We start from the raw sequence: 15,180 nt of genomic DNA, 5'->3' as shown, positions 1-15,180 counted from the left end.
GCCATTCCATCAATTGGCGACATGGTTTTGTACCCGTGGTTCTCCGATTTTGACGAAACTTTAGAATATCATAATATAGAACAAAATAAGAATATCTGTAAACTTTTTAGTGATCAAAGTTGCTCCATTGTTTTTTGGCACGCAATTCAAATTGAGATCAAACAAAAAAATGACAATTTCTTTTATTTTTTAACGACCTCAAAATTGAATGAAAAAAGTTTTGCAGTTATCCAATTTTATGTAAAAAAATCTCAGCTTTCTGATAAAAATATTTTCAAAATCCAAGAAAGTTTTAAAAATCCAAAAAATAAAACATTTTTTTCCAGAAATCCCGTTTTTTGTGCTTTTCCCCCATTTTTTTTCAAAATTGACTTTTTCAATCGATTCCTTGTTCAATTTTACATAAGAATCAGTGTTAAAAAATATGGGACTCTGATCCCATGAACAGCAAAAAAAATTCAAAGTTGTCGCTCAAAATCAAAAAAAAAAACATTTTTTTTCCAAAAATCCCATTTTTTGTGCTTTTCCACCAACTTTTTTCAAAATTGACTTTCCCATTCGATTCCTCGTTACATTTTACATAAGAATCAGTGTTTAAAATAATGGGACTCTGATCCCATGAAAAACAAAAAAAATGCAGAGTTGTCGCTATACGGCGCATATTTTTATGAATAAAGACACTGATTTCTTCAATAATTCTAAATCTAAGAATACAATTTACATATTTACCTCCTTCACACAACCTTCTAAGCGAACAGACTGCGCCGTATTTAGTACTTAATTCCTGAATGGGAGATCTAGAATATGTTGTCTTTTGAGTCTAGTAATTTCATTGCTGTCATCTAATAACATGATTGCCAAAGGATTGTCATGATAACTGATTCTGGTTAATATGCTGTACTAAATCTTTTAATCTCAGCTTTAACAAAAGGCATATTAAGATCTGTATGATTTGCTGTATTTGTTATAAACCAAGGGACGTTTGTAATAAGTCTGAGGGTTTTTGACTCAAATCTTTGTAAAATTTCAATATTTGAATTACTAGCAGTGCCCCAAAGCTGCACACCGTAGGTCCAGATAGGTTTTAGTATGCCTTCATATAATAGCAATTTATTTTGAAGATATAACGGCGATTTATTACCGAGTAGCCAATACATTTGTTTGGTTTTTATTTTTAATTGCTTATTTTTAGCTTGTATGTGTTGTTTCCATGTTAACCGTGTGTCCAAGCAGAGAATGTAAATTATAGAGAAGGTGCAGGTCCGATGTCGAACATTTGTTAGATTCAAAGTAAGGAATTCGGCGCATTTGTTAACATTGTAGGTCGGAATTCACCTAATTTTAACATTGTTTACAATTCTCTCACATATTCAAACAGAGAATATGAAGAGAAATAAATATATGTATTTACGGAAAATGATGACATGGCATATATGCCGAAGCAGAGAATATGAAAAGACAGAAATGCCCATGAGTACACTCCCAACGAAGAATTTCGTTTTTCTTTTCGTTTATATTCTATTCCATTTTGAACAGCGAAAAATGTGTACAAAACACACCTCTCACACAAAGAACATAAAGACATTTTTTTATCTTCTCTGTCTCACATACCCAAGAATATGAAGAGACATAAATATATGCATGCATGCCCATGATGATATTTGCAAACAGAGAATATAGAAGAAAAATAATTTCTTTGATATACCATAGGAAATATGTATGTTCCATTTTGTATGGAAATATGTATGTAGAACTTTTTATACTCTCGCAACAATGTTGCTAAGGAGAGTATTATAGTTTTGTTCACATAACGGTTGTTTGTAAGTCCTAAAACTAAAAGAGTCAGATATAGGGTTATATATACCAAAGTGATCAGGGTGACGAGTAGAGTTGAAATCCGGATGTCTGTCTGTCCGTCCATCCGTCTGTCCGTCCGTCTGTCCGTCTGTCCGTCCATCCGTCCGTGCAAGCTGTAACTTGAGTAAAAATTGAGATATCATGATGAAACTTGGTACACGTATTCCTTGGCTCCATAAGAAGGTTAAGTTCAAAGATGTGCAAAATCGGCCCTCTGCCACGCCCACAAAATGGCGAAAACCGAAAACCTATAAAGTGTCATAACTAAGCCATAAATAAAGATATTAAAGTGAAATTTGGCACAAGGGATCGCATTAGGGAGGGGCATATTTGGACGTAATTTTTTTGGAAAAGTGGGCGTGGTCCCGCCCCCTACTAATTTTTTTGTACATATCTCGGAAACTACTATAGCTATGTCAACCAAACTCTATAGAATCCTTTCCTTCAGGCATTTCCATATACAGTTCAAAAATGGAAGAAATCGGATGATAACCTCGCCCACCTCCCACACAAAGGTTATGTTGAAAATCACTAAAAGTGCGTTAACCGACTAACAAAAAACTTCAGAAACACAAAATTTTACGGAAGAAATGGCAGAAGGAAGCTGCACCCAGGCGAAAAAATCATTATAAATACAAAAAAATTTGCTGAATTTGATAAGTTCAATTTATTTCAATTATAAATATAACAAAACATTTTTTAATTCAATTACATTTTTCATAAAAATAAGAACTTAACAAAATAAGAGAAAAATTCATGTCACAGTGAAAATGGTCCATTACAGCAACTATTAAATAAAGTGCTATTAAACTTATTACTAATATTTTGTTGGATATCCTTTTGACGAATAATAGACTTCAAACGATTTGGGATAAATTCCACTAGCTTTTTGGTATATTCCGGACTTATTTTATGCTGCCATTCTTCTAAAAGGGCTTTTTTTAAATCATTTTTGCTCGATATACTGTGTTTCCTTATTTCAGTTTCCAATTTATGCCACAGATTTTCAATTACGTTTATATCTGGTGATTGTGGAGGCGTTTTGAACACTCTGGGGCAATGATATAGTAGCCATTCTTTAACGATTCCAGCCGTATGTTTTGGATCATTGTCTTGGTAGAAATGATACGTGTCCTTTATACCAAGTTTTTCGGCACTTTGTACAAGATTATTTTTCAAAATATTTAAATATTGATATTTGTCCATATTCCCTTCGATAAAGTGCAGTTTACCAACACCAGAAGCTGAACAAGCACCCCATACCATCACATGGCCGCCACCGTGCTTAACCGTCGGCCGCAAACATCTAGGATTCATCTCTTGATTTGGTTTTCTCCACACGTTCACTCTGCCATCTGATCCAAAAATGTTGTATTTGCTTTCATCCGTGAAAATGACGTTCTTCCAGAATGAAAAATCTTTCCCAATGTAATTGTGAGCAAACTGCAATCGCAAGTTTTTATTTTTCTTGCTAACAAAGGGTTTATTTCGTGCAATTCTGCCATTTCTACCATCCCTTCGAAGGACTCTTCTAATCGTCTCGGCGTTACAATTTATTTTAAATTGTTTCTCTACCATGTCACGCAGTTTTGGTGCACTCAGCCGAGGATCAATCTGGCTTTGTTTGACAATCCACCTCTCTTGACGGTCGCTGAATAACTTTCTTGGGCTAACTGTCGGCTTATTTATCACCCGATTTTCCTTTTTAAACCGACAAATGATGTCTTCAACTGTTGTTCGGGCTTTTTTAACAATTTTGGCAATTTCTCTTTGAGACTTTCCATTCTTATAATGTTCAATAATTAATTTTCGCAACTCAATTGTAGTTTGGCGGCCCATCTTGAATTTAAAAACTAAATAAATTTATTAATATATTAAGCACGTGTTCATTTCAGCGCAAGAATGTAAATGAAGTAAACAGACCAAAATAACATAAGAATCAGAAAAAGTTCCGTTATTTATCGCAGCACTGCTAGGGTGGACCATTTTCACTGTGACAGGAATTTTTATCCTATTTTGTTAAAAGCTTATTTTTTTAAATATAGTTAATGAAATAAAAAAATGTATTTTTGAATTTCTAATTTAAATAAACTGAACTGATCCAATTCACAAGAATTTGGTATATGTATTAATTTGTTAGGTTTTTTTTACAGTTAAAGGGGTTTTGTTACAGGTGGACCATTTTCACTGTGAGCCACTGTATGTATATACATATATTACGAATATAAAACAATGAAAAGTACAGGTACCTTTTCACTTCCGAAATGTTTTGCTTTACAGTGTAAACATAAGCATATTAGTCAAACCACCAAGCGAACTATACTCCGGAAGAACTACGGAGTTTAGGGCAGCTTTGAAATAACTTGCCATAGATCCTGCATGACTACGGCTCTAATAAAACAGGGTCAATTCATATACATACATACATTAACAATTAAAAATTCCTTTTTATCTGTAACATTTCACCTCTTCTCTTCGACCACATTAAACTCCTTTTCGTCTAATTCATGCTTTGGTTTGGCATTTTATTTTTAATAATTAATCTGAATCTGAACTGAAATTCGATGTAGTATGTACTTATGTATTCGCTGGTAATAGCCGCCTTGACTTTTGGAAGAAAACTGAACTGACTCAAAGCTTACCTAACGCAATAACACTTCTAATCAAAATAACGCCGACAACAATATTTCTGTTAGATTTTGCACTTGCGTCTTCGCCCATACATATGTATATACATACGAGTGCGCATGTCGAAGTGCAGTGTTCCTTAGCGCATGCATATGTATGTATGTACCAGTGCACATGCCAAAGCAAACATTTGTAATTTGTAATATTCGTCATTCTCTTGTTGTCATAGATAACTTGATTAGAATCTCTTTTCTTGCTCTCTCGCTTGCAGCTGATCTGTTTTCTGAGCTGGCAACAAAACACAATCAGGGTGCCGTCAACCAGCAGTTAGTAAAAAAGGCGGGATGCCAGAAAAGCAGCGCTATAATTACTTGACGGAATTAGTGTGAAATGAAACTGTGCGAACATATTTTGGCAAAATAAATGTTTACGTAAATTAATTAATGATTTTGCATTTTAGCATTTGCATATATATGTACGTATGCATTTTCAAAGTGTTTAATTTACTGTTTTGTATAATTTATTAAATACCCAAGTTAATATTTTTCAGCAGTGGCATCATTGGCAAATGTTATAAAAAATGCAAGTTTTGACAGCTCTCTCTCGAACCAAAGAGTCTCGTATCAAGTGATCTATGCTTATTGTCATTTTGCTACCGAGTAGACAACATTGTTGATGTTAGATTTCGCACTTGCGCCTTCGCGTATGTGGGTATGTGTGTAACGAAAGAAAATGACAGAAACATTTGTAATTATTCATTCTCTTACATATTTGCTCTTTTCTGTAGAAGCGCTGCTTATATTAGCTTAATGTAAAAATTGAAGAACTTTAAACGCAAATATATCAAAAGTGGTTAAATGAATTTAAAATCTGTAAAATTTGTGCAAAGTTTCAGATCGCACACTTTAATTTGATGTATAATTTGTCTCTGTACGTTTTGTAGATCTCTGGAAATAAGCGCCTTGTCTTAGAATAATATATAGATTATAATTTATTTTGTGACAAAATTTTTAAACAAAGATTTATCTCTACATAATTTTAAGAATAAAATTTTGTGTTTCAAATTTTTAGTTTTTATCTTCCTTTTCAAGTCGTTGCAATTAGCTAAATATTTAATACTAAAATAAGGTTTTTAAGCAGATTCGCATTAAGAGGCTCTAAGGTTAGAACGATAAAGATTACAAAGTATTTAATTACAAACTAGAGTTTGGGGCATAAATATTGGCATATGTATGTATGTATATACATACGTTTAGTTTTATAGTTTTAAATATTGTACTTTATTATTATTCTGTGATATGGAGTAATATTGTTTTTGTTAATTTTTTATACAATATAATTGTAATCGTTTTAGTTTTTTTCATTTTTTTATGTAAATAAATTTTTAATGGGTGATATAGGCCAACTGGGGAAACGAGCACCCTAAAATAACTTCGGTAACGCGCCCTTTTGCGTACCTCATACATACATAGGTGGTGTGGAAAATGCGAATTGGGTGTTTTATTTAAAATGCCCAAAAAATTGTTTTTTTTTTCTGATCTGGCTACAATGAAAAATGTCTTAAAAAACGCTAACTTTGAGGCACTCTCACACTGGAATAAGTGGAACATCCCTTTATTCCTAGTGACAGCGTACACATGGTACAAGGGAATAAGGATAGTCCCATTCACCAAGGTAAAAGAGCCATTCACAGCCCTTAAGCTACCCCCCCAAGTGTATGTACGTTCACAAAAAAAATACCATGGCCACCTCTGGTGAAAAAGGGTGACCAAAGGTTAAAACGGGTTGCGTAAAGCAAAAATGCTTTAATAATAATAAAAGTCTTGCGGTATTTTTATTGAAATTGAAATGAATTTTTGATGACTCATGCCCAGCTCTTGACCGATGCTACGGCTGCTACTATGCCTTATCTTGTCTTATTTAAGTTTTCAATATAATTATTACTTTAATATAATTTTCACAGATTTATTTCTTTCCCGTTCCCGTTCAGATCGATCAACAGGTTAATATTCTTTAAGTTAAATTATAGCCAAATACTAATTGAAACTTTTTTACAGAAGGAAAATGCCTCACAAGTGTGAGTTGGAGTGTAAAGGCTTGTTACGCTTGCATATATTTCCGGGGGAGCGAGAAATGCCCAGGTAAGTAGAATATTTAATTTTATTTTCTTATTTATATACATATACATACATATGTATGTAATCATCAAATGGTATTGTACAATCGACGGAGCTAAACAAATAATTGTGCGAATTTTTAAATATTGTTTAAAACTGGATTATATCAGACCTTAAAATGTTGGATATATGTACTCATATGTACATATGTAACTTGAAGTTGTGGATCGAAATCAATGAAACACTCATTTTAAAAACCTTACGAAAATCTAATGTTCCTTTTTTCGGTAGTACGGAACAAATTAACTTTCTCTTAGAAGCCGAGAATTTTTTTAAATAATTGAAAGTCAATGATAGTTTAAGTCGTGACATCACGAATACACTTTCATTTATTAAAGGATGGCTTCTAAACATAAAAGGTTTACGACATTTGTGGAAGATCTTGTCCCCCCATGGATTCGAAAATATTAGGACAAGAAATCTTTGTCAAGACAGACTTAAGCATTATTTCGGACAGATACGTAAGATGGGGCGAAAATAACGTGAGAACTATTCCATACATGTTCTCATGTCTTTTCCGAGAATCCTTGGGCCTTAGGACTGTTAATTATGTGACTAAGGGAAATTGCGAACCTTTGCCTAGGGAAGAATGGGAAGCTTTCATTTCTAGCGCCCTTCAAAGCGTTTGCAACGACGCTTTGATTAATGATATTTCTTGGCAAACCTTTCAAAGTTTGCCAAGACCACCCTTAGAACCACTTCAAAATATTGAAATCGCGGAAATTGATTTGAGCGAAAGTTTTTTCCTGAAACAAAATTCATTTTTTTATTTTTGCGGCTATATGTATTCAAAGTTTTTAAAACTTCATAGTTGTATGAGTCAGATACCTCATTTTGAAGAAGAAACTGGTTCTCGTTTTCGTTTTTCTATGGAAAAAGAATATAACGACTGCAGTCAGGTCAAACCACCTGCAGACTTTATAAACTTCCTCGAAAAATTAGAGGAATATTTGGCGAGAATTTTGATTCTTGCTGTTATATCCGTGGGTTTTCAAAATGTTTATTTGAAAAAATGGCACACATAGAGCCGTTTTATTTCTGTGCTAATTCTCAGCCAGACGTTCTTAAATGCCTTTTCATGAGGACAAGAACGTATTTTTCAATAAAATTCTTTAATAAACGACGAGCACAACTGCTTTCAAGCATGTGAAATTTTTACGTGTTGCACACATGTAAAATTTGTCTGAAGTCCTTTGTCCGGGTGTTTGTCTGAAAAAAATCTTCATTGGTTGTCCGAGTTCTAATTTATTAACATAATTTAATTTTGACATTTTGAAGTGCTAAATTAAATATTGCGATAGGAATGCACACTCGTATATTCTTGCTATTAGGCACATTCCGCATTTTTTTATTGATAGGACACTCCCCATCCCACCATATATCATTTGAAATTTTTCAGCCTTTTGTTAGATCTTCACTGTAGACATACATATTACATATTATTATCATACACATGTATGTACATGTACATATTTATTATACAATATTTTTTTTTCAAATGAATTGTTTTTGTTACTTTTAATTTGTTTTCTTTGAATATTGGTTATTTAGTTTTAAGGTATAAGGGTGCAAATAGACCTCCGGGGGAACCGAACACCCGAAAAATATCGGTAACGCGCCTAGTTGCATACCTTATGGTGGTGTGGAAAATGCAATATAGGCACAAAAATATGTAAAGAAAAGAAATGTGGTGTCGTGGGACACCAGGTAGGAACGAAGTTCCTTCGGCTAATGTAGAATCGATACAATTTGCAAAAAAAAAAATAATTTTATGTCGGTTGTCTTGATATTTCTCTCAAATTTTGCTGATTAGTTTTATTTAAGAAAATTTAGTATTTTAAGAAATAATGAATTACGTAAAATAAAAAAATAATTGAAATTATAACAAAAAAGCTCAAACCATTAACCAACCTGCGCCAAAAAATATGCAACAATTCAACTCCCCATAAATGCACTTAGTGCAAGCACAATTCTCACAACTATAAAGGCACAAATAGTATAGTTTTGTTGGCCTTGGTTGATGCAAATTGCAAATTCATTTACGTTGATATTGGGTGTAACGGTCGATGTAATGACGCAGGAGCGCTCCTCTAAAGTGAACTCGCTTTGGTACTACGAGAAGAGAGTGGATTACCATTAAACTCTACTATAGGTAGTAATAGATGTCTCCCATATGTGATCGTAAGCGATGATGCTTTCCCGCTTCAGACACACCTAATGAAGCCGTACTCTTACCACACAAGCTGTTGCCAGAAGAAAATATTCAATTACCGTCTTTCTCGTGCAAGACACGTAGTTGAACATGCTTTCGGGATTCTATCAAACAGATTCAGAATATTTTTAGCACCTATAAACTAAAGAGTAAAGTCTGTGCAAAAAATTGCATGGGCTTGCTGTGTTTTACACAACTTTTTAGGAACAAATAATATCAATGGTATAAATTTAATCAATTCGACAGCTGAAAGATATTCTCAAGCTTCTGTTAATAGCAACAATCCAAGGAGGTGTGCGCCAGAAACTATTCGGCAAGAATATATGGCCTATTTTAATACGGAAGTAAGAGTTGATTGCAGCTTGTGGCTTCTGTAATTTTAAAAAGTTTTTTATTTACCATTATGAAACGTAATATATACTTATATGTAAGTACATACATATGTATATATGAATTCTAATAAAAATGGAATTATTTATATTTCATACAAAAAGAAAAATATGTTGTATAATTAAATGCAACATTACAGAAACACTCTTTCATAGAGATACTTATGTACATATGTATATGTATATTTAATCGTTGAGATGGAGAAGGAAATTCCTGTCATAAAATTGTCATTGCATATACACAAGTATATTAAGGGGGGGATTTTCCCCATGATCATTGTTTGCGCAACGAATACTCGATAAATGGAACGTGGAAATTCCCGCAGTTGAAGCAAACACATTTAAAGGACTACTATTTTCGGTATTTCCGTACCTGTAAAAAATATTGTACTGAAACAGAGAAAACAGCCATTTAATGTAATTCATGCAACTAATTTTTATATTATAAATATAAATGTCCAACATTTTTTTGATGAATAGAAACATTTTTCTAGTTTAATTCATATCACATTTTATTCATTGATTTTAATTCATAATTCATCATAACTTATAAACTATATAAAAAATAAATAGTATTTATTCAAAAATAAGGCACTAATTAGAAAAACTTTGGCTTTGTCAAATTAATAACATTTCGGATATAAATTAAAAATATTTCTTAGAACTACACTCGGCGAAAAAAAAACCCACGCACTATACAGAGTGCTTTTATATAGCGCAAAACTTGGATTCATATTATTCTAAGTTAAACATTTTTCTTTGAGGATCAACCACTTTTATTTAGTTTATGTTTCAAGCATTTTTATATAAAAAACTTATAGTTTAACACTTGTTATAGTGAAAAATGTAAAAACACACATATAACAAACCACAGAATATAAATTTTTTGTTATGAACAATAATGTGAATTTTTGAACAAAGTTATTTACATATTTTATGTTTTTATATGATTTTATTTAGCATTAGAATACATAACGAATCAAAATAACAAATTTTGTATAAAAAAATTCTTAGTATTTGTTAGAACACCCCCCTCCTCCTAATAACATCGGATATTTGTTTGAAGCATCGATTCAAAAAGCGTTGAAGATAATTTTAATTGAGTTCTTCACGGCACAGCTTCAATAATGCTCTTCTATTTCTTTTAGACTTTTTGAACGCTTTTCTCTTATCATTTTACCCATCATTTTGCCCAAATAATGCCAGCAGTTCTCAATTGGATTGAGATCTGGACTGTTTCCTGGCCACGTGAGAGACATTATTCCACAAAAATCTTTTTGTTTTGAAACCTGTAAGTTTTTGTAATAAATTATTGAAAAATCTATTTCAATATTGTTAGCTTTGGTTACCGCTTTGGCTCTATGACAAGGGGCTGAAATATCCTGAAAATAAATTTTTTGGGCGTGTTCGGACAGCTGTTCAATAGTTGGCAAAACGCCTTCTCTCAAAATTCCAATTTATATTTCGGCATTCCCAGATCTTTTTAGAATAATTAGCGGCCCAACACCAAACTTGATTACAGCTCCCCACACCATTAAATAAGGCGAATGCTTTCCGGTGGGCCAAATACACTTTTCCAAAAAAGGCTCCTCTTTCCTATGACGCACTGTGGCATTTCCGTCGGGTTCCAACAAATTAAATTTCGATTCATCAGAAAAAATAACATTTCCCCAATCTGATGTAGTCCAAGTTTTGTGTAATTTTGCCCACTCTAGTCGCTGTTTCTTCATTCGCGTGTTGAGAAGTGTTTTTTTTGCTGGACGTCGCGCTGGAAATTCAAGATTATTCAGCACATCTTGCAAAGAACTTGTAGTTAATTTTACCCCAGTGGTTTCATAAAATGTTGCATTGATTGTTCCAGCATATTGAAAGCGATCACTAATGCACATCCGTTTAATTTGTCGTTCTTGACGAGGTTTTACTGTTTTCGGACGTCCACTGCCCTTTTTTCGAGCTAATCAATTAAAATACGTATAATTTTTAATTATAATACGCACATTCTAATCCCTTATGCCCTTTTCACAAGCTATTTGACCTTTGGATAATTTATTTTACATAAAGCTACGATTTCTGCATTCTTTTTTGTTGACCCCACTATGTTCAACTTTACTTGTTTTCGCAACTTATTCAAAAGAAAATATCGCAAATTCTGTAATAAACACGTGCAGACGCTAACGCTTTTAACAATAAAAGTAAAATAATGTAGCCGCATGACAAAACAGCCAAATAAGACAAATAGTGAATTTTGAGCAAATATTGACAGTTCAAAATAGGAATATTAGAAAATTTTCGACTGCGTGGGTTTTTTTTTCGCCGAGTGTATGTACATACATATAAACAGATTTTCAAAAACCATACCCGTAATGATAAAATTTTTTTTGATAAAATCCCCTTTTGATAAAATCTTAAAAGTCATATGCATATAATTATGTGTGCATGTAAACAGATTTTGAAAAACCGTACGCATAAAGTTCACATATTCACATACTTATGTATGTAATTTTGTGTTCATGTAAACAAATTTGAAACAATCATTCGCATAATGTTTGTACATTTGTCTACACACAACTTTCTATGTAAATATATACAACCATTGTTTCATACAAAAACTCCGTTGTCACGGACAACCAATGAGCTGTGCCGAAAAAAATAAACGAATGGCCGCCGTTTGTCAACGCTTCCCTTGCCGCTGTACAGCTCCGCCAACAAACCAGCGTAAATATGTATGTTTGTGCGTGAGCTTGCATACATATCGACGTAGCTGCGAAAAAATATTTCAGAATTACAAAATATTTTTCACATTCCTTGACAAATACAATCAATCCCGGTTATGTGCCACAGTCAAAGATACCGAATTTTTTGGTTTGTTAAAAATAAAAATATAATATGGTACATAAGCGAGTGCGGATAGGTATACTTAAGCGAGTGGTACTTAAAACAATAATTTCTATGTTTTTCAAAAAACAAACCGTGAGATGCAGCAAGACATAGGCAGTTAAGAGGGATGATTTTCATTTAAGCGGAGTACTACTTAACCGGGATTGACTGTACACAAAAATCAGAAGAATATTGAATATTTTCTTTGAAAAATTTCTAGACTTGAAATTCGACAAATAAACTATGTTGTCTATTTTATTATAATATTTTTTAATACTTATATTTGCGGGGTTGTGACTTTTTCCATTTCCAACTTCAGAAATATATTCAATTTATGATTTTTAGCTTTTAAAATCGTCGCGAAAAGACGCTTGTAGGCAAGGCATGCTCGGGGAGATGTAATGGCGTCTGCTTTTATGAATGAACCGAATATGCTTTTTGAAAGTACGTTTGCGTTCATGAACGAAAATTTTGTTGTTGTGTAATTTACTATAAATTTTGACGTCGGCAATTGGTTGCCATATTGGTTTCTGATGGTTTTTTAAACGATTGTTGTTTTTGTAGATCAATATTTGTAATTTTTGCGGGTGACATATCCACATGTGAACGCATGTAAGTATGTATGTTGTGTATGCATTGTTTGTGTGGGAATGTCATACGCACATATTTACATGTGTACTCATATTGTAAGTATGTATGATGATTTTTGAGACTATTGTTATTTTTCCAGAAGAATGTTTGTATTTTTTGATTTACATGCGTACGCATACATACATATATTATTTGTGGTAGAATGTCTGCGCACATACATACATATAAGTATATGTATGTGTGTACGTAAATATAGAGAAGCGCGCGCTTTTTATATTACTGATAAATGATAATATCTTGATTTGAAATTGATTTGTACTTGCATACATATCTGCAGGATAGATGTGTATGAAAGTTTTAAATGATAAGAGGTATGATTTCATATATTATTATGGTAATATATTATGTTTTTAGGATATTACGATAATATTTCATGTATGTATATAGCATATATGTATACATGCATACGAAATTATATAATATTATCAATGATAAGGAATGTTTAAAAAGTGGCTCATTTGCCCATTAACTACCAATATTACCATGAAAATAGCATGATTTAATAATAATGTTATCAATTTTGCATGAATTCGCAAAAATTCGCAAAATTATATTCTTATCAATTGATATGATAGCATGTAAAAGTATAAAAATATAAGCCAAAAGGCCAACATGCGCCTGTAAAAGCAATGTATATTTCTGAGCATAATTTTCATTCAATGCTCAGCTCTGTTCACTCATTTCTGTTAAAATTTCTCCTGCCGAGCCAAAAGTGGTGAAATCCACTAATAGAAAATTCATGGCTCATGACAGTTTACACGCTTGTCCGTAGTTGAACCTTCTCTATATTATACGTTCTCTGCTCTAACAACTACTCACTTCTGTTATTTTCGTGCCCCTGATGTTAAGTGGTGAAACACGCTAATAATTTTCTGTGGTGAAACATGCTCATCCAAAACAGTAAATATCCCAAAATCGAAATATCCCTAAATTTTCGTCATCGTGAACCTTCTCTATAAATATACGTTCTCTGCTAGAGGCTGTTTAGTGAATAGTAACTAGTCACAAATTTACCTCAAAATGTCTCAAATAGAGACTAGAGACTGGTTACAGAATCTCGCTATAAATTGAATATCAACTGATTGTTCTTACCCGCATTGCCAACACAATTAATTTTTTAAATTACATATTAAATAAGCTAAGTGCGTTTTATTTGTCCATGATTTAGCTATTAGCTTATGATGGTCAAATAAAACACGCCTATTACTATAATCACTATTCATTACAAAATGCTAGTATGTTGACATATTTATAACAAGATAATTTTTTTAGGTTTGCAAACGTCTCAGGATGGTCAGTTTTATGCAGTATCGAGAAAATTTGAACCATTCAGTAACGAAAAAAAAAATTTAGTTATTAAATTTTCTGTGAACTGTAATGACTGCGGGGGCGGTTATGTAAAAATTTTCGACTGTTCTTTGGAACTGATATGCATGGAGAATCCCCATATTATATGTTTGGACCAGATATTTGCGGTCCAGGAACGAAAAAAGTTCACTTTATTTTTAGCTACAAAGGCAAGAATCACCTAATTAATAAAGACATACAATGCAAAGATGATGTTTATACTCATTTGTACACACTCATTGTAAAACCAAACAACACATATGAAGTGTTGATTGATAACGAAAAAATTGAGTCCGGGAACCTTGAAAATTACTGGGAATTTCTTCCTCCAAAAAAGATTAAGGATCCAAATGCAAAAAAAAAACAAAAGACTGGGATGAAAGGGTATGTTATATCTTTTATAATAATTATTCTTTTAATTATTAATAAAAATATTATACATAAGCCAACAATTCCGGATCCAGAAGATACCAAACCTTCAGATTGGGACAAACCAGAATATATCCCTGATCCAGATGCTTCTAAGCCACGGATTGGGATGACGAAATGGATGGCGAATGGGAACCACCTATGGTAAAAAATCCGGACTACAAGGGCGAATGGCAGCCTAGGCAGGTGGACAATCCAGACTATAAAGGCGCGTGGGAGCATCCAGAAATTGAGAATCCAGAATATGTACCAGATGGCAATTTGTGTTTACGGAAAGAACTCTGTAAAATTGGATTTGACTTATGGCAAGTGAAGTCAGGAACGGTTTTTGATAGCACGTACTTATAACTGAGTGACATCCATGACTTTCAGAGGCATCCTGATTAAGAGACATGTGTGGAGAAAAGGTATTTGAAGTCAAGGCCGAAGATGAGTTGATGAAAGGGACAGAGATGGAAACGGACGAGGCTTGATCAGATGATGTAAAGTCATGGCTACTTGGAGTGCTGTAAGAATCTCGTTATTTATCCTCTCAGGCAATTACAGAAAGAATCCAAGAAATAGAATCAAGGCTTAAAATTGTTAGTAAGCAGGATTATGTATCTTTAGGTCA

At 33.0% G+C, this 15,180-nt stretch overlaps 1 pseudogene; it reads left to right on the top strand.

Moving 5' to 3' along the window:
* The first annotated feature begins 13,632 nt into the window (after positions 1-13,632).
* Positions 13,633-14,915, top strand: LOC120780259 (annotated as a pseudogene).
* Positions 14,916-15,180: the final 265 nt, after the last annotated feature.

Source organism: Bactrocera tryoni, unplaced genomic scaffold (genome assembly GCF_016617805.1).
Source record: "Bactrocera tryoni isolate S06 unplaced genomic scaffold, CSIRO_BtryS06_freeze2 scaffold_249, whole genome shotgun sequence".
Taxonomy (NCBI): domain Eukaryota; kingdom Metazoa; phylum Arthropoda; class Insecta; order Diptera; family Tephritidae; genus Bactrocera; species Bactrocera tryoni.
This window is presented reverse-complemented; position numbering and strand designations above follow the sequence as displayed.